The 16,885-nt window shown below is 34.5% G+C and overlaps 1 protein-coding gene and 1 pseudogene across 5 annotated transcripts in view; one reads left to right on the forward strand and one right to left on the reverse strand.

Moving 5' to 3' along the window:
• TRHDE (thyrotropin releasing hormone degrading enzyme) overlaps nt 1-16,885 on the forward strand; it is a 583,967-nt gene that overhangs the window by 511,461 nt on the left and 55,621 nt on the right. The gene's annotated exons all lie outside the window — the stretch shown is intronic.
• On the reverse strand, nt 2,952-3,410 carry LOC146403336 (large ribosomal subunit protein eL21 pseudogene; annotated as a pseudogene).

Below are 16,885 nucleotides of genomic sequence, written 5' to 3' on the forward strand. Positions count from 1 at the left end.
TCTAGATCAAAACATTTTTTTTTTCTTTTTAGGGCCGCACCTGCAACATATGGAATTTCACAGGCTAGGGTTCAAATTGGAGCTGCAGCTGCTGGCCTATGCCACAGCCTCAGCTACTCGGAATCCAAGCCACATCTGTGACCTAAACCACAGCTCGTCGCCAGATCCTTAACCCACTGAGCAAGGCCAAGAATTGAACCCATGTCCTTATGGGTACTAGTTGGGTTCATTACTGCTGATCCACAACAGGAACTCCTAGATCCAAATACATTTAAGAAATAAATATTTAAAATAATTTCTCTCTCATCTAACTTTTAGTTTAGAAAACTATAGTGGTTAAAATCATTGACTTCAGAATTAAATATGAATAAATCCTAGCTTCTACTAAAAATCTAACCTTGAGCAAGTTACTTATTTTTATCCTTAGTTTCCTTCTAATTTTTCCAATTACAAAATGTGGGTAAAAGAGAATCCACATCAGAGTTTTATTTTGAATATTAAATGAGATCAAATTAAATTAAAACATTCTATGTAGCCCTGGGCTGGATAAATGATATATTAATATTTTCTGGAGTTCCTGAGTGAACTCAGGTTAAGAACCCAACATAGTGTCCATGAGGATGCAGGTTCAATCCCTGGTCTTGCTCAGTGGGTTTAGGATCTGGCATTGCCACAAGTTGTGGCATAGATCATAGATGCAGTGTGGATCCGGTGTTGCTGTGCCTGTGGTATAGAATGACAGCTGAAGCTCTGATGCAGCCCCTACCCTGGGAACTTCCATATGCCACAGGTGCAGCCATGAAAGTGTTTTTTTTTTTTTCTTTCTGTTGTTATATGACAGTCCATGATAGACCAGGATCTGCATGATGTTCAAGAGACATATGATATTAAATTGAGACATTTAGGGCTAGAAAAGTAGTTAATCCAGAATACGTCCTTTTTACCTAACTTTTCCTCAATTTAAATCAAATTATTCAGAATTGGTTTTCATTGAAATGTATACCAATGTACTGAAGTACAAAATGTATACTCAAGTTTTAATCTGAATCAATTTTGATGAAGTTGTTGACTCAGTTTTCACCTTAATTTATTTTTCTCTATAACTCTGTTTCATAGCATTCTTTTGTTAACAAATATCATTGTAATCTAGATTTTTTTTCTAATACACAGTGTGTAATTTTAAATATGAAGGTTGAACATTAATATTAGATTCATTAGTTTTGATAATTACATAGATAAAGGAGGTGAAAATATATCTGGATAAATGCTGCTTCATGATCTTAAGAGCAAGGAATTTCTTAAAAACAACATTCACAACAAAATTAATTTTTTCTCAAACAACAGTTGTTAAAAATACATGTATTTCATTTTTTCACTAAGTAAATGCTCATGAGCAATCTACTGTAATAGTTATTATATTAAACATAATGAACTACATATATTAAAAATATGAATGAACTACAACTTCTAGCAAAATATTCTCAGATGCCTTAAAATTTAGAGAGTTATAATCTCACAATTATCTAATGGAAGATTTTATCCAATGCAATACATTGATCTAAAGGATTTCATGTTTATTTAATATAAATGTTAAAGAGTAGTTTAGGAATACAGTGCTTTAAGGAATGAATGATCACTTTGGGGTAATATCCTCACAATCTCCTAATGTTTCATGGAAGATGTTGAAAATTTAGGGTGAGCTTTGCAAAACATCTGGAAGAAGGAAACAAGTAACATCACACATATACTCTAATGATACCTGCGTGCACAGTTATCTGGTCATAGATCTCAAACGTGTTAGCAGTAGACAGTATTTTGGGGTAATCTTCAAAGAAGTCTCAAATAAGATGACTACAACAAGTGCACATAGTAGAGGAAGACACACATGAAGAAATCAAAATGGAAAAGTTAAAATGATAGCATCTTTGTGAAATTTAAATTCAAAAAAATAATCCTTTGCCATTATGAAAATCTGTTTCCTAATTTTGGGTTAAGTATTCTCTGATTTCAAATCTCTAGATAGAGAATGTTCAGATTTTGACTTAGAGTGACCTGCTAATACAGAGAAGCCATTTTAAAATCTTTCCTTTGCCAACCAACTTCACTTTTTAAGTGATCCCCTTTAAACCATGTTTATTTGATTGAAATCACTAATGAGACAACACTATCAGAAAGTAAAAATCTGTCACTCTGGAGAATATAATGTGTCTCTAGTTATGCACAACTATATAGGAATGTATTGATATGTAGAAATACAGATGTTTCTTTCTCTCCATTAAGCCTTATTGAATTGGAGATTTTTCTGGATCTTATTATTGTTGGGTTTGTCTTTAGAATATTACAATGCATAAATTTCCTTGTTAACTATTAACAATTTTTTGTGGTCCTTCTTATGTTTTATTTCTGAGTTGATAGCAATTTGTATTTTGATTAGGAAGAGAAGGTTTGGGTGTGTGTGTGTCTGTGTATATTCTAAAATATAAATTTCATGGGACTTTTAATATTTAAAATATTCTATATTTTAAAATAGAAATTATATTTCAAGCTTATTTAAAACAACTAATTGCTGGTTTTCCTAGTCTTCATGCCTCAACTGAAGAGCTGATGTAAAAATGAGAGAAAAAGTTTTTTTCTGTTTCTTTCTTGCTTTTTTTTTTTTTTTTTTTTACAGCCGCACCAGTGGCATATGGAAGTTCCCAGGCTAGGGGTCTAATCGGAGCTGCAGCCATTGGCCTATGCCACAGCCACAGCAATGTGGGATCTGAGCCACCTCTGTGACCTACACCACAGCTCACAGCAACACCAGATTCTTAACCCACTCAGTGAGGCCAGGGATCAAACCCTCAGCCTCATGGGTGCTAGTCTGGGTCTTTAACCATTGGGCAATGAGGGAACTCCCCCCCCAACTTTTTTTTTTTAACAGTCTAGGTCTTTTATTTTCTTTACACTTATCATGCCATGAATTTATAGGGAATGTGTTCTAACACGTCAGGCTCCTTTTCATTGCTTCTCACGAAGTGAGCTTCTCTGGATGGAGCAGGCTGTCACTTCAGCTGAACCCAGGTAACTTTCTCTTTGGCTTCCTTCTTTTTCTGATGGGTTTCCTTTACACATTTCAGGAAGCTGTCTTAGAGTGCTTAATATGCTCAATATGCACATGAATTCTCTTGGCAACAATCTTACCCTTAACTTGTTTGTTTACAATGCCTACAGCATGATGGGTTACATTGTGGACTCTTACAGTTTTGCCATGGTAACATTTGTGAGGCATTCCTTTTTGAACAGTGTCCATTCCCTTTATGTCTTGGAATTTCTCATGTATGTGGCCAAAGGAACAACTCCATGTTTTCTAAAGGGCTTAGAGAACATAGAGCGGATGCCCTCCTCTCTCCCTTTGTATTGGTCATTTTGGTGAATGACTGGAAGATGGTGGTGCCGTCCATAAGGTGAAATACAGTGTTCTTAAAAGCACCATTTTAATCTCTTCTTTTTCTTGAAATACAGTAGTCTTAAAAACACTATTTATCAGAAAATAACCAAGTATACTTATCTAAGTGTACAAGTGAAATTAAATATACTTGACCAAATTTTTCCTCCACAAATGGATTGTATAACATAACCTAGTTTGTGGCAGGAAAAAAATTGTTGATTTACAATTATTAATTACTAGAGCACAATATCAGTGATCATATCTCTATATCAAGTTAGAATCAACATGGTATTCACCCACTATTGATTTCCAAATGTTTCAATTAAATTCCCACACTGCTTTTTCACACTGAAAAGTCTTAAAGAAAACTTTGCTTGATACCAAAAAAACAAAAACATAAACAAAAACAAAACTCTGATAGATGGGATTGACATCTATTTTTTTCTTTCTAATAAGTGAAATGCTGATTCATTTGTTTGCTTTATACTCTTGGTCAGCATATGAGAAATTGAAGTGATACTTTCTAAAATTTTATCTTTCCAATACCAACCAAGGCCCTAGCTCTAAGTCCAATATCTGCAAGTGAAACACAAATATCTACCAAGTTAAAAAAAAAATCTGGGGAATAAATAAGTTGGTTGTCCTCACACAACTGATTCCCAGTGGTGGGGCAGGGATAGCATAAAACCTGCCATTTAAAAGAGGAAAAAAAAAGGAAAAATAAATGCCATTGTGAAGGACTGGGGGATGGACAAAGTTTCTTGGAGAAAATAAAAATCTAAAAAAAAAAATGATTATGCCACCAGAAATACATGAGAGCACTGATTTAAGGACAGCATTCTCAAGATCCAGATTAGCAGGACCAGTTTATTCTGATTTCTTTCTGTTTTTTAAGATGTTCAGTTGAGGGGAAAGTAATATATGTGTTACTACTTCTCAGCTTCCCTAGCACCAACTGCCAATAACCAAAAAAGAAAGAAAAAAGAAATACTGACAAATAAAATGAATTATGGACCAATATATGGAAGGATTCTGAAAATGGATGAAAGTATTTACAGAGCTACTATGGGACACAGAAATCTACAAAAATGGAAGGTGTATCCATGAAAGGGCTGCCTTATTGAGAATAATGAAATCTGGAGGTGTAATGGGTTACATTTCTTTTTTTTTCTTTTTTTTTTTTTTTTTTTTTTTTGTCTTTTTGCTATTTCTTTGGGCCGCTCCTGCGGCATATGGAGGTTCCCAGGCTAGAGGTCTAATCAGAGCTGTAGCCTCTGGCCTACGCCAGAGCCACAGCAACGCGGGATCCGAGCCGCGTTTGCAACCTACACCACAGCTCACGGCAACGCCGGATCGTTAACCCACTGAGCAAGGGCAGGGACCGAACCCGCAACCTCATGGTTCCTAGTCGGATTCGCTAACCACTGCGCCACGACGGGAACTCCTTATGGGTTACATTTCTAAATCTTTCTCTACGTGGAAGAACAGGACACCGATTCAGGCCTGAAAGAGAAGATGTGCAAACTTCAACTTTCTGCAGGAAGCAGGGGGCAGATGTGGTGGGGTGGGGAAGAAATATATGTGGCAGTTGGCGTGGCAACCATTAATTGAGACAGCTGGAGAGAAACAATTAAATGCTAAATCTCCTTAACAAGAACCTTCAATATGCAAGGTTGAACTATGAATCACACAGCTCTCCAGCATATTCTGAAATAGGTCTATGGAGCAGAAATATGCCCTTAAACAGATGGACCCACTGATTTGATTAGAACCAGATCTAAAATAACAATTACACTAAATGTAAACCACTACCATCCAGCCTGTTCACCATGATTACTCTCACACCACACCCTATTAGCAATTACTTCTACTGTATAGGATTACCCTTTCAAATAAGAGTGACATTTAGCATATACCAGTCTGAAAGCCATAGAACTATGGAAAGATACCATAAGAGTTAAGAATCATAACAACAGCAGAAGGACTACAACATCAAGCCAAAAATTGAATTATGCTCATCTGTGTGATTTCCAAGAATGAAAAAAATGTAGTTTTTTTTTGAGACAAGAATTTAAAGACATGCAAAATAACTTAAAAAAAGAGATAAGGCAACAAAAAGAATAAAATTGATCTGGCCCCATAAGGAAGAAAGGCATGCTAGAAGCAGTAAAAATTATATATATATACACAGAGGAAAACAGAGTCAGGGATGTGGAGAATAAGCTTGAAATAACTGAGATAAATGAAATGGAAAAAAACAGTGAAAATTATATTGTAAGCAAGAGACATCCAGTGTCTTTGTGTGTTGGGCTGTGTGTGTGTGTGCGCGCGTGAGCACTTAATATTATGTAATGAAAAAGATTAAAGCTGTAGCTGGAGTAACTTTCTTATAATAAAGATGTCAACATGTATGTTGAAAGGGTACCCTGTGTTTAAGGAAGAAACACAGATTAATATTAAGACATATTTTTTGAATACCTTGTGCTTTAAAAATTACACAAAACAAATTCCCTAGCAAGTGGAAAATTCAGACTGGCTCAGATTTCTATAAGCAAAGAATATTCCAGTGGATAGAATGCAAAGTTTTTAATGTAGTCAAGTTATCCTTTGATTGCAAAGGAATGATGGTAAGTCTTGAATCCACTGTATGTGGAACAAAGGAAACAAGGAAATTAAGGCTGCAAAATAGAAGGCAAATGTTTAAACCAAGAAAATTTAGAAATAATTCAACAAGTAAAAATCCATAGGGAAACAAGAATTAGTAGAAAGTATACATCTGATGGTTTTCTCATTTTTTCTTATTAGAGACTCAGTGGATACAGATTTAACTATGGATAAATGCATAGGAAAAATATTTTAAGACAGTTTAACTAAGATAAATTTCCTTTTGAAAGAAACGTGTGTCAAGTATAAGTTTTTAGAAGGCATTTTAGTCACATGGAGTATCCCAGTAGTCTTGTCATTTTTCTAAAACTCTATAAATTCTTTAAAAGATTTTAATCACTTTGCTACTTTCTCATATGCTTTTACTTTTAATATTAAATTTGCAAATCTTATGAAAATTATTGTTGTACTATAATTGTACATAAAATAATAATGGTAATGATTTTCCTTAAATTAAGATTCTAGAATTTTCTACTCATACAAGATGTTCTCTTACTAGAGAGAAATTTCTAATTTTTACAAAATATATCATTTTCAGCTTCATAATGTTGAACTACATGTGATCACTTTAGCAAAAATATAAAACATTTTAAACCTATTATTCTTGTAAAAATTATATATCTTATCTTTATGCTAATATTTTAATAATATACATATATATTTGTTCTGAATTAGCTAGCACTTTTTGCATTGTTTGTATTTTCACTGATGCTTCAACTTTTAAAAATTACTTCCTTCAGGTGATAATGAGGGATAAGTTTTCAGACAGTAAGCAAGGACTTAACTATAAGACTATTATTAAAATTAATGAGTGTCATTGTTAGAACACAGTAAATCTATACCATTAATGTCCTCTAATTGCTAATCATCATTAAGGAGTGAGAACATCATTATCATTACTTTTCCTAAGGTTTTTTTTTTTTTTTAACACCATCCACATTAAAGAAAATCAAGGAAAGGTTAAGGTCATATATTTTTGAGTTGGGGATCCAGATTAATTAAATATTTCTATGTAAATAGTATATCTTCTGAAATTTGTCGCACTGGAAGTTGGAGCTAAAATTGAGTGATAAGCTATGTAGCCATTAGAAGAAGCTATTGCCTTCCTCACTTCTGTCTCTGGAGGTTTTATAAATAGTCTACAAGCTAGTGTCCCAAAGGACAAAAATTACCTATTATTATAATATGTAGTTGTTAGCTGATTTCAAAAGTATCTCAGTGTGTTTTAATTCTAAGAATTGAAAATGTTCCCAAATCTAAAACTCATTTTGGTACCAGTTCTCAAGTAAGTTGATAGCATTGTTTCTGTATACAGTTTATATACCCTTTATACCCACTGACTGTACTCTTTGTGGCTCAGCCGGTTTGTTTAGCTTTGTCCTTTAGGTTATCATTTAGCATTGTTTTGGTAAAGAACATAGTATCAAAAATCTTGCCAACTCACTTGCTTCCCCAGAAGGTGTTTTCAAGTGGGCACAACTATATCTTTCAAGATATTAATCATTCTTCTATATAATGAATTATATAGTAGAAGTCCTTTTTCTATCTCACTGGTAATAAAAAGCATTTTTTTTTACTTTCAATGTTTCATCTGCAATGGCTTTGAGTGGCTTTTAACCCATTTACAAATAGGGTATAATGTTATGGGAGGCAGGAAAATATCATTTTAAATCATAAAGAATTAGATTAGATATTCAATTTCTCCATAAGTAAAGATGAATATCTTTTACTAATATTAGAGAAGGAGGAAATGCATGGCATGAACAGAAGGTGCGTCCTTCTCTCTCCCTTTTCTCTTATTCACTATTATTGCTTGAAATTGTTTCTTTGACATGCTAGTAGCAGCTATGATTGAATTTAAGAGGAATGTGGATGATTGTTATCATTACTAAATGAGAAGACTTTTTTTTCCTTTAATGCCATGGAAATGTTGTAAAGAAAAACAAAATGCTTGTCACATGTTGTACAATTTACATAAGATAGATGACAGGATATTTCTCCAGCTGACGGATGAGTAAATCACCTCATTTTCATTATTTCCACAGTGTTGACCAACATACCTCCAGCCTGGCTTCCCACTTCTGATTTAAACACATGATTCAGAATGACTTTGGAGGGTTGTGATACTCTCGGATTTATGGGGCACTTGTATGTGGGATTCTCATCACTGTACAGCAACCCTGTCGTTTTTGTGACAGAGCCTGTTTGACTGGTTTTGGATTTATGATAGAAATAATTCAGAACAGAGTAATAATTTTCCCTTGGCAATTACACTACCATTTGGTACTTTGTCCCTAAGGGGAAAATGAATGTGCTGGGATCTATCCATGAGTTTAGTAGCTCAGTGTAAGGAACAAATCAAGGTCAGAATACACATGCAGAACACGTGGTTGCTGAATTCTAGTTCTAGTTCTTCAGCCTTAAGGCTCTCTACATTTGTGTGACACTTTAGGGTTTACAAAATATCCATCTGTTTCTTCTTTTTTAACCCTTACAATGACCCTGGGAGGTAAATACCATTGCTCCCATTTATAAAGAAGGAAAATGAGACTGAAAATGTTGCCTTTCTTGAAGTTCATTATTCAGCAAGTATTTTTAAGCATTTGCAACATGAAGGCTTTATGATGCACACTGGGGATACACAGATAAATAAAACTTAGTCCCTGCTCCATTTTTTTAAACTGTTTGTTATGAAGAATTTCAAATATACTTAGTAACTGCTAGAACTATGTACCAAAGCTCCTGTATCTATTGCTCTGCATCAGCAATTATTAACTAATGGCCAGTCTCGTTTCATCCATGTCCGCATCCAACCTTTCATGCTATTTTGAGGTAAATTCTACATGGGAAATCATTTCCTCAAAATAATTTTTACCATTTTATATCTAAAAAATGACATTATTAAACATGATGACCCCACATTAGTATCTCCTCAATAATATCAATATCCAGAAAGTGTTCAAATATCCAGTTGTCTCATAAATGCTGTGTATTTTTTTTTTTTTTTTACAGTGTGTTTGAACTGGTACCCAAATAACATTACTGCTCTGTAGTGGGAGATTTTTTTCAGTCTCCTTTAAACTGCTGATTTTCTTCACCTTTTAAAGAATTTCTTTCCAAATTATTTGGTGAAGAGAAAGTTGGTTGTCCTTTGCGATTTCCCACAGTTTGGATTTTGTTGGTTACCTCCCCAATCTGCCCTTTTATATGTTCCTCAGTCTTCTCTATCACCTGTAAATTGCTCATCAAATCTAGAGACTTAATTTAAGGCTTCTTAGCATGTTAACTTCAGAGTTGACTCTATGAGAACACAGAAGATAAAAAGTAATCTCTCTTATGATGTTTGGAGCTATTGCTGTTCAGAGACTTAAATCTGTTAAGTCACTAGAGCTTGTAAAATGGTGATCCATTCATTCCTTTTCTGTTTGAAAAATAAATAGCTCTTCAAAGAGAAACTTGCTCTCATTTACTTTTTGGTGACCCAGTGATAAGAGTTCTTAAGGAGAGGAGGGAGAAACACTTGATGTGTTTCCCTGCACTTTTTCAGCATCAAAAATAACAGGCCAATTCTCTAGCATAATGAGTTGGTTCTCTCCAATGTGACCAATTATTTTGTTTTGTTTTTAGTTAAGTATCATTTTGACCTATGAATTTAAGTATATTTGATAAGTTTAAATCCACTGAAGTTTTTATTCTTACTGATACTCATAATGTTCAAACTTTGGCCAGGAGCAGCTTCAGGTTGGCTGCAGAGCCCAGATTAAGTGGAATGCTATCACTCCGCTCATTTTAGATTTTCTTCAGTGCTCTTCTAAAAATCTTTCCAACTGCGTCATTGCTCTCTTTTGCATGTCTAGAGTATACTCTCAAAAGTATTTTGTTTTTGTTTTTCAAAGATGCATCTACATTTTGGACTGTGTCTTCCGGCTTAATTATTAACTTTTGTAAAGTCAGTCTAAAATTTGGGCTTTAGCTGTATGTTTAGAAAATTACATAGACAATGATAGTGGCCTCCTATTTGTAGCAATACCTCTGTGGATAAACTAGGGGTTGGATTGCCTTGATTTTGAGATTTCTTTTTTTTTTCATGTAAATATTGATTTTTATTTTTTCCATTAAAGCTGGTTTACAGTGTTCTGTCAGTTTTCTACTCTACAGCAAGGTGACCCAGTTACATATATGTATACATTCTTTTTTCTTACATTATCATGCTCCACCATAAGTGACTAGATAGTTCCCAGTGCTATACAGCAGGATTTTGAGATTTATTATTGAGATTTTTTGAATGAAGTGGACTATCCAAGGCTCAGGGGCCTTCTCTACGGTTTTGTCCAGGAAGCAATTTCTCCCATGCTTTCTCTGCTATTATTCGAGTCCTTAATTCTTCCTTCTAAGCCCAAGTACAGGACTTCAAATCATTTTCCATAGCCTTAATTCTCCCCTTCATATCAAACCTTGAGATGGAAAATTTCCTTTGAAGCATTTCCTCTTATTTAAAAGATTATAATTTTATGTGATTACCTCGCCCTTTCTTTTTAGAACACATTCTAGTACTCTGTTGTGTTTACTGGTGTAAACAATATTTCTGAAAGCCAAATGTTGTTGTAATGCATGCTCTTTATGGTAGCTATATTGCTGCTAACTGGAGTCAGTCTCTCCAGGGTAGAGTCTGGGCTGTGGGTATATTCCTTGATTTATGGAGATTAGACTTGATAATGAAGGAACTCAGGGAGAAGGGATAGAGGTGAAGAAAACTGTTTTGGCAGAAGAGGCCAAAAATGGCCAAAGTCAAAAATCCGTATCTACAATAAATCCACTAATCTCCTCATTTCAAAGTCACCATGATGGATCAGAGCAGTCTGTCCTTCCACACATGTGCTGTTATATTATGTTTTCCTCATAAGGCCCCTAGAGATTACTTCCACTTGATATGTCCCACATTCGTATCCTCATTTTTTTTTTTTTAACTGGAAAAAGGAATGCTAAATCACTTGCCAGGCATTTTAGAATGCCTGGTACAATTATCATGGGCTTGGAGAAGGAAGATTGGGTTCAAATAATAGTACCACCCTTATTCGCAATATGACCTTGGAGAGGTTAAGTAACCTTTTGAGCCTCAGTTTGATCTGTATAATGAAGGTGGTACTGTTGTTAACCCCAGAAGATTGTCATGAGGCATTAATAACATGGGGCATGTGTAGTTCTTGGCTCAGGGACTGGCACATAGGGAGTACTGACTCAGTGTTGGCCACTGTGGTGACTGTCTGCCTCTTTTCCTTTGTCTGAGACCAGCTGCTGATTGATAAAACCCGAAAACATGAACTCAGACTTTCCAAGAACCACAGTATGTTGGAACTAGTAGTATGTTAATTCTAATTTGGTTGTTCCATCCAAAGAAAATCATTCTGAACATGTAAAAGTACTGTGCACAAAGATGTTCAAAGCTCTTTTACTTATGATATGAAAAATGTACACATATATGTATATAAAATAATAATAGTGAACTATACTTACCTTCCCAGTGGAATATTGTTAGAGCTAATCCAGAAGTAGGAATTCCTAATAGCATGGAAAAATTATTTTAAGTTAAATGTATAAACTTACATACAGTATAAAAATGTATATAAAAATCAAAACTTTTTTGACACAAAATTAGACAAGAGGAGACATACCCAGTTATTTTTAAGTGGTTTGCTTTGAGTTGTTTTTTTCTTTTTCCTAGTTTCCTGTTATTCACACATTTCTTTAAAAAGTGCCAAGTATGAAGTTGGAAGCTCCACTGATTTATGATCCTTTAGGTTAATGATTTGATATCCCGATGTCAGTAAATTCAAACTCTGCAGAATTATGCTGCAATTTTTTTTATTCTTTTTACTCTGATGTGGCTCTGTGGAGCACTGGAAAATTTCAATGTCCAGAAAGCAGAATTCCATAGCAACTTTACGCATTGTATTTTCCATGGAAATTATAAGCTACATAGATAATTTTTTGTGTGTATTTTTGGCTATTTTCTGTATTTCAATTCTGGAATATCTCTTCTAATGAAATCAAAGTGGAATATAATGCTTCCCGAATATACAGTCTATATTCTTTATGTGTTCATTGTTTAAATGATTTCTAAGTGACTTTCCCATATCATCTGATGCTGTTTTTAGCAGTTGCACAATGATAAATAATACATGGATAAGCTTTTGGAATTTTTTTCATAATACCTGTATAGGAAACTGTTTTTAAAACAAATGTCATGCAGAGCCCATCTTAAGAAAAACCAGACATTATGTCTGTTTTTATGTCATCGATTTCACTTACTCATGAAGTAAGTATATTTCTCATACGCATAGTCCTTTTAGTGAGAGATAGGATCACCTAGAAACTATTTCACTTCATTGTCATTTTGAAAGACCACTTGGTATATTTGAGTTTGCTCTCTATTCCAGCCAGAGTCACCCTTTTAGAGCATAAATCAGATCATGTCATTTTCCTGCTCAAAAAATTGTGGTGGCTTCCCATCACCCATAGAAAAACCAATGGAAGCCCTTACTATTAGATCCTTCATGTTTTAGCGCCTCCAACTTCTGCAACTTTATACCCCACTCTCTGTCTCAGGGCTTATTCCCCTCCAGCCACACAGTTCTTTTTGTTATTCTTCCAAGATCCCAAATGTGTTCCTGTCTCAGGACCTTTGAACTTGACTTGCTGTTTCCTCAGTCAGAATTCCCCTCCTGCCAGATTCACTCAACCTGTTATTTCCCTTCATGAATGTGTCTTCAGGGAGGCCTTCCCCTAAGTACCCTATTTATTTTTTAATTATTTAAAAAAAAATTGAAGTGTAGTTGATTTACAGTACTGTGTTAACTTCTGCTGTACAGTATATATATACATATATATATATGTGTGTGTCATATATATATGTATATATATTTATTTTCATATTTTTTTCATGGTGGTTTATTGCAGAATATTGACCATAGTTTCCTGTGCTATATAATAGGACCTTCTTGTTTGTCCATTTTGTGTATAATAGTTTGTATCTGCTAATCTTAAACTCCCAATCCATTCCTCCCCCACCTCTCCTCCTCCTTGCAACCATGAGTCTCTTCTCTATATCCATTAATCACCCTATTTAAAGTCTTCCCCCATAATTTTCCTTTCTCTGATGTTGCTTACTTTCCCTTCATGGTCCCTGAGATTACATTAGGTATTAATGTGTGAATTTGGTCCAAGGCGATGAGTGCTATGATTATGACATGTAAACAGATGTTAAAGAAAGGGAAAAAGAAAACCCTTAATTTTAAGTAGTATTTGGGGAGGCAGCCTTATGTGGGAGAATTGGTGGGAGCTTTCTTGTCATTCCTGGCTTTGAATTCTAACTGTCACTTACTAGCCAAGGGAGGGGCTTCTCAGCTGTAAACTTTAGTTTCTTTATCTAAGAAAAAGTCATATTAGTACAGATCTTGAAGCTTTGAAGTATGCAAAACTGAACTTAGACCATCTTTCCATAACACTACAGGTGGAATACAGTAATTCCTCAATATAGGACAGCTTAAACTAATTAAGTTAATAGTTTTCTAAAAAATAAAAGAAGATTCATTAGTTGATTTTGGCCATAAAGCTAAGAATTTATTCATTTTAGGGAAAATAGCTAACATTTGTTGACTTTTCCAATTAATGGCCAGACATTGACTTTGCTTCTTAACGTTCTGGAGTGCCTAGGGGACTCTATAATTAGATGATGGCTGATTTCTTGATACTTTATGTTTGGAAATGAAGAAACAAGTGCATGTGGAGAAGAAAGAATTGTTGTGGGGGTGGTAATTGGACTTTATAAGTTTCAAGCATTATTTCTGGATGTTTTATTTTAAATTATTAAGTGTTTGCTGAAGAAGGGATCTCAGAGATCACATGGTTCCACCCTTGTCAATATACTGACCAGGAAAAAGAGTTTTCCAAGCCCTCCTTCAGTTTATTTAAAAGCCTGGTATAAAATAACCCTTCTTGGAGAGTAGGAGTGTCATTTGCTAGTCAGAGAAAAAAGACCAAAAATGTTTATATAATGCCTCTGCTTTCTCACAGACTGTAAAGCTATTTTACTTTATTATAGACTAGCTTATTAAAAGCTATTGGCTAGAAAGCAGTGACCTGTTTGTCTATCACGTGTTTCATTAATAATAAGGTGAACAAAGGTATACAAAGATCATCCCAAAAGAATTTTCCCATCTTGCTGGTATTGTTTAACCTTAGAAAATTCTAATTTAAAAAATCTGATTATGTCTAAGTTTTAATATACTTGTAAAGTGTTCTCATTTTTAAGAACTATTGACATTATTGCCATAATTTAATTTAGTTTAGGGAACATTTATTGAGTGTATGTTTTGTGCTAGTTTCTGCATTAGGCTATGGGGATGCAAGGATGGATAAAGCATGCTTTTCCTTAAGATCTAAGTCCAGTAAGATAATATTATGATAAAATTATGATTAATATCATGATTATTATTACAGGTAGGAGTGTTGTCAAGGTGTTATGTGAGCCCAGAAAATAAGGTGTATAAGTCAGTTTTGGGAAGCCTTCTGGAAGAGAACAGGAAGAAGAAGGGCTATGATAACTATTTTTTGTGCATTTTTTCACATTTCTAATGTTATCAAGCTATAAATAAGTATAGTCTTTCCTTGGGGCCCAAGGGGATTGGCTACAAGAACCCCAGATCTATCAAATGTGCCTTAGATGCTCAACTGTCTTATACAAAATGGTGTAGTATTTGCATATAGCCTACCAATATTATGCTGTATACTTACATCATCTCTAGGTTACTTTTAATACCATATACAATGTAATTGCTGTGTAAGTAGTAGTAAATATAATGTAAATGCTATGTAAATGTTTGCCATTGTGCAGTAAATTCAAGTCTTGCTTTCTGGAACTTTCTGGAATTTTTTTCTTAATATTTTTGATCCAGGGTTGGTTGTATCCATGGATGCAGAACCAGTAGATATGGAGGGCTGATTGTTACTTCCTTTTTATCCCTGCAGACAACAGTTTGGCAATGGCTGAATCATGTCTTCATTTTCTCTAGGAACTAGCCAAATGGACCCTTGCTTGACACAGTTACCTCTCCTGTGCAGCTCCCTCTTTATTCTGGGGTACTCTAAGGGCTTGTAGAGTTTTCAATCTCCACGATAGGATCATTCCACAAAAAGCACTTAAGTCTTTTAATGGTGAATAACAGAGAATAATAGATAAAACAGTCAACTTTTAAACTAAGCATTTCAGTAATTGCTTTAAAAATCTACGCCCTAAGGGACAGTCTTATGTATGTATGATGAAGTGTGTAACAGGCTATTTATTTGTTTTAAATGAATATTCAATTAATGAAAACTTGAGTATTGTGCTCTAAGAAGTCTGAGGATTGTGATTTTAATTTTTTTCTTAAATTTCAAATACCCCAAAACCAATGGATTTTAAAGAAAATTCATGGTAAAATAGGTTATTTGTGTACAAGCCACCCAGCATAGTCGATTTAAGAGTTAATATTCACAGAAATTCAGAATTCAGAATGGCTTTGAAAAGTAGTTTTTGAATCTTAGTTAGAAACAAAGCCAGCTAAGATCAGTGCATTTAAACATCAGTTAATACAGTCTGGTTTTAATCTCCTTTTTAGAAAAAATATTCTCATGAATTACCAAAGCTATATTTCACTGCAAGCTCCAGTAAATTAGAGGAGGAGGAGCGAGAGTATGTGTGTGTTGGGTGTGCAGGGATGGGAAGAAGAACTGTATAGCTGCATAAGGGCAATCCTGTATCCATTTCTTAAACTTTTCTCATTTACCTTTCTTCCCCATTGTTTTTTCTTGATTTCTAACTCATTTCTTATACCAACCCCCACCCCAACCGTAGAGAAGATAAATATCAATACAACTTCTTCTTAAAAAATTAATAAAACACATGTAATTATACATGAAATTGTCTTTAAATTTGCTAATTCTACCCCCTCCCTCCATTTTTAAGCAACACTTCCGTGTGATGATACAAATTTAGGGAAAATGCATTTCAGCATCAGGACCATAAATGTGCTCCCTACCGAGCTGATTACTTTGAGCTAATGTAGTGTTCCATTCACTGGATTCCACACACTTCCCCTATATTGATTGTATTATCAGTAGTAGTAATCACAGATATCATTACCAGCCAATTACACAAACACATATCTAAACTAGGTAACTTATTCACCAACATTATCTCTTACAAGTCTTAATTTTGTGATGAAGCTGATTATCCTCTTATCCAATTGAGTATAGCTACATATTTTGATATAGAAGGCTAAATGCAAGTATATTGAATTATGTAGTAGATAATTACTTACATATGTTTGTGACAACGCAAAATGAGGGCAATTTGAGTGTAATCTGTTTCTTATTCCATCCGAGGACTGCATTAGAAAAGGTTAACTGCTTTAAAAAATAGAGCCAAACATGTCTTTGGATCAAACACAATAGAAGCATATTTCCTGATCACGTAACAGAATGGGGTTTGAGAACTGGTACTTGTGTATAATGTCATCCAGAGACCCAGATAGGCTTCTGACATGTTCAGTGCAAGAGTTCAATACAAGGTCACTCTAGAAGATTCATTTCAAGGGATAAGAACATGGAGGAACTAATAAAAATGGCTATGGGCTAACCTTGACAGTGAGAACTGTTCATATTCTACAGGCTAGAGCTTGGTTACATGACTACCAAGGAAATGGTAATTATACTCGATCCCATGAAGTAGAGGAGAAAATGGATTTTGGTGAG

The sequence above is a fragment of the Sus scrofa genome, chromosome 5, assembly GCF_054392235.1.
Source record: "Sus scrofa isolate SSC_HxYL_T2T_F1_AM1 chromosome 5, Sscrofa_HxYL_maternal_Yorkshire_Landrace_v2.0, whole genome shotgun sequence".
NCBI classification, from domain to species: domain Eukaryota; kingdom Metazoa; phylum Chordata; class Mammalia; order Artiodactyla; family Suidae; genus Sus; species Sus scrofa.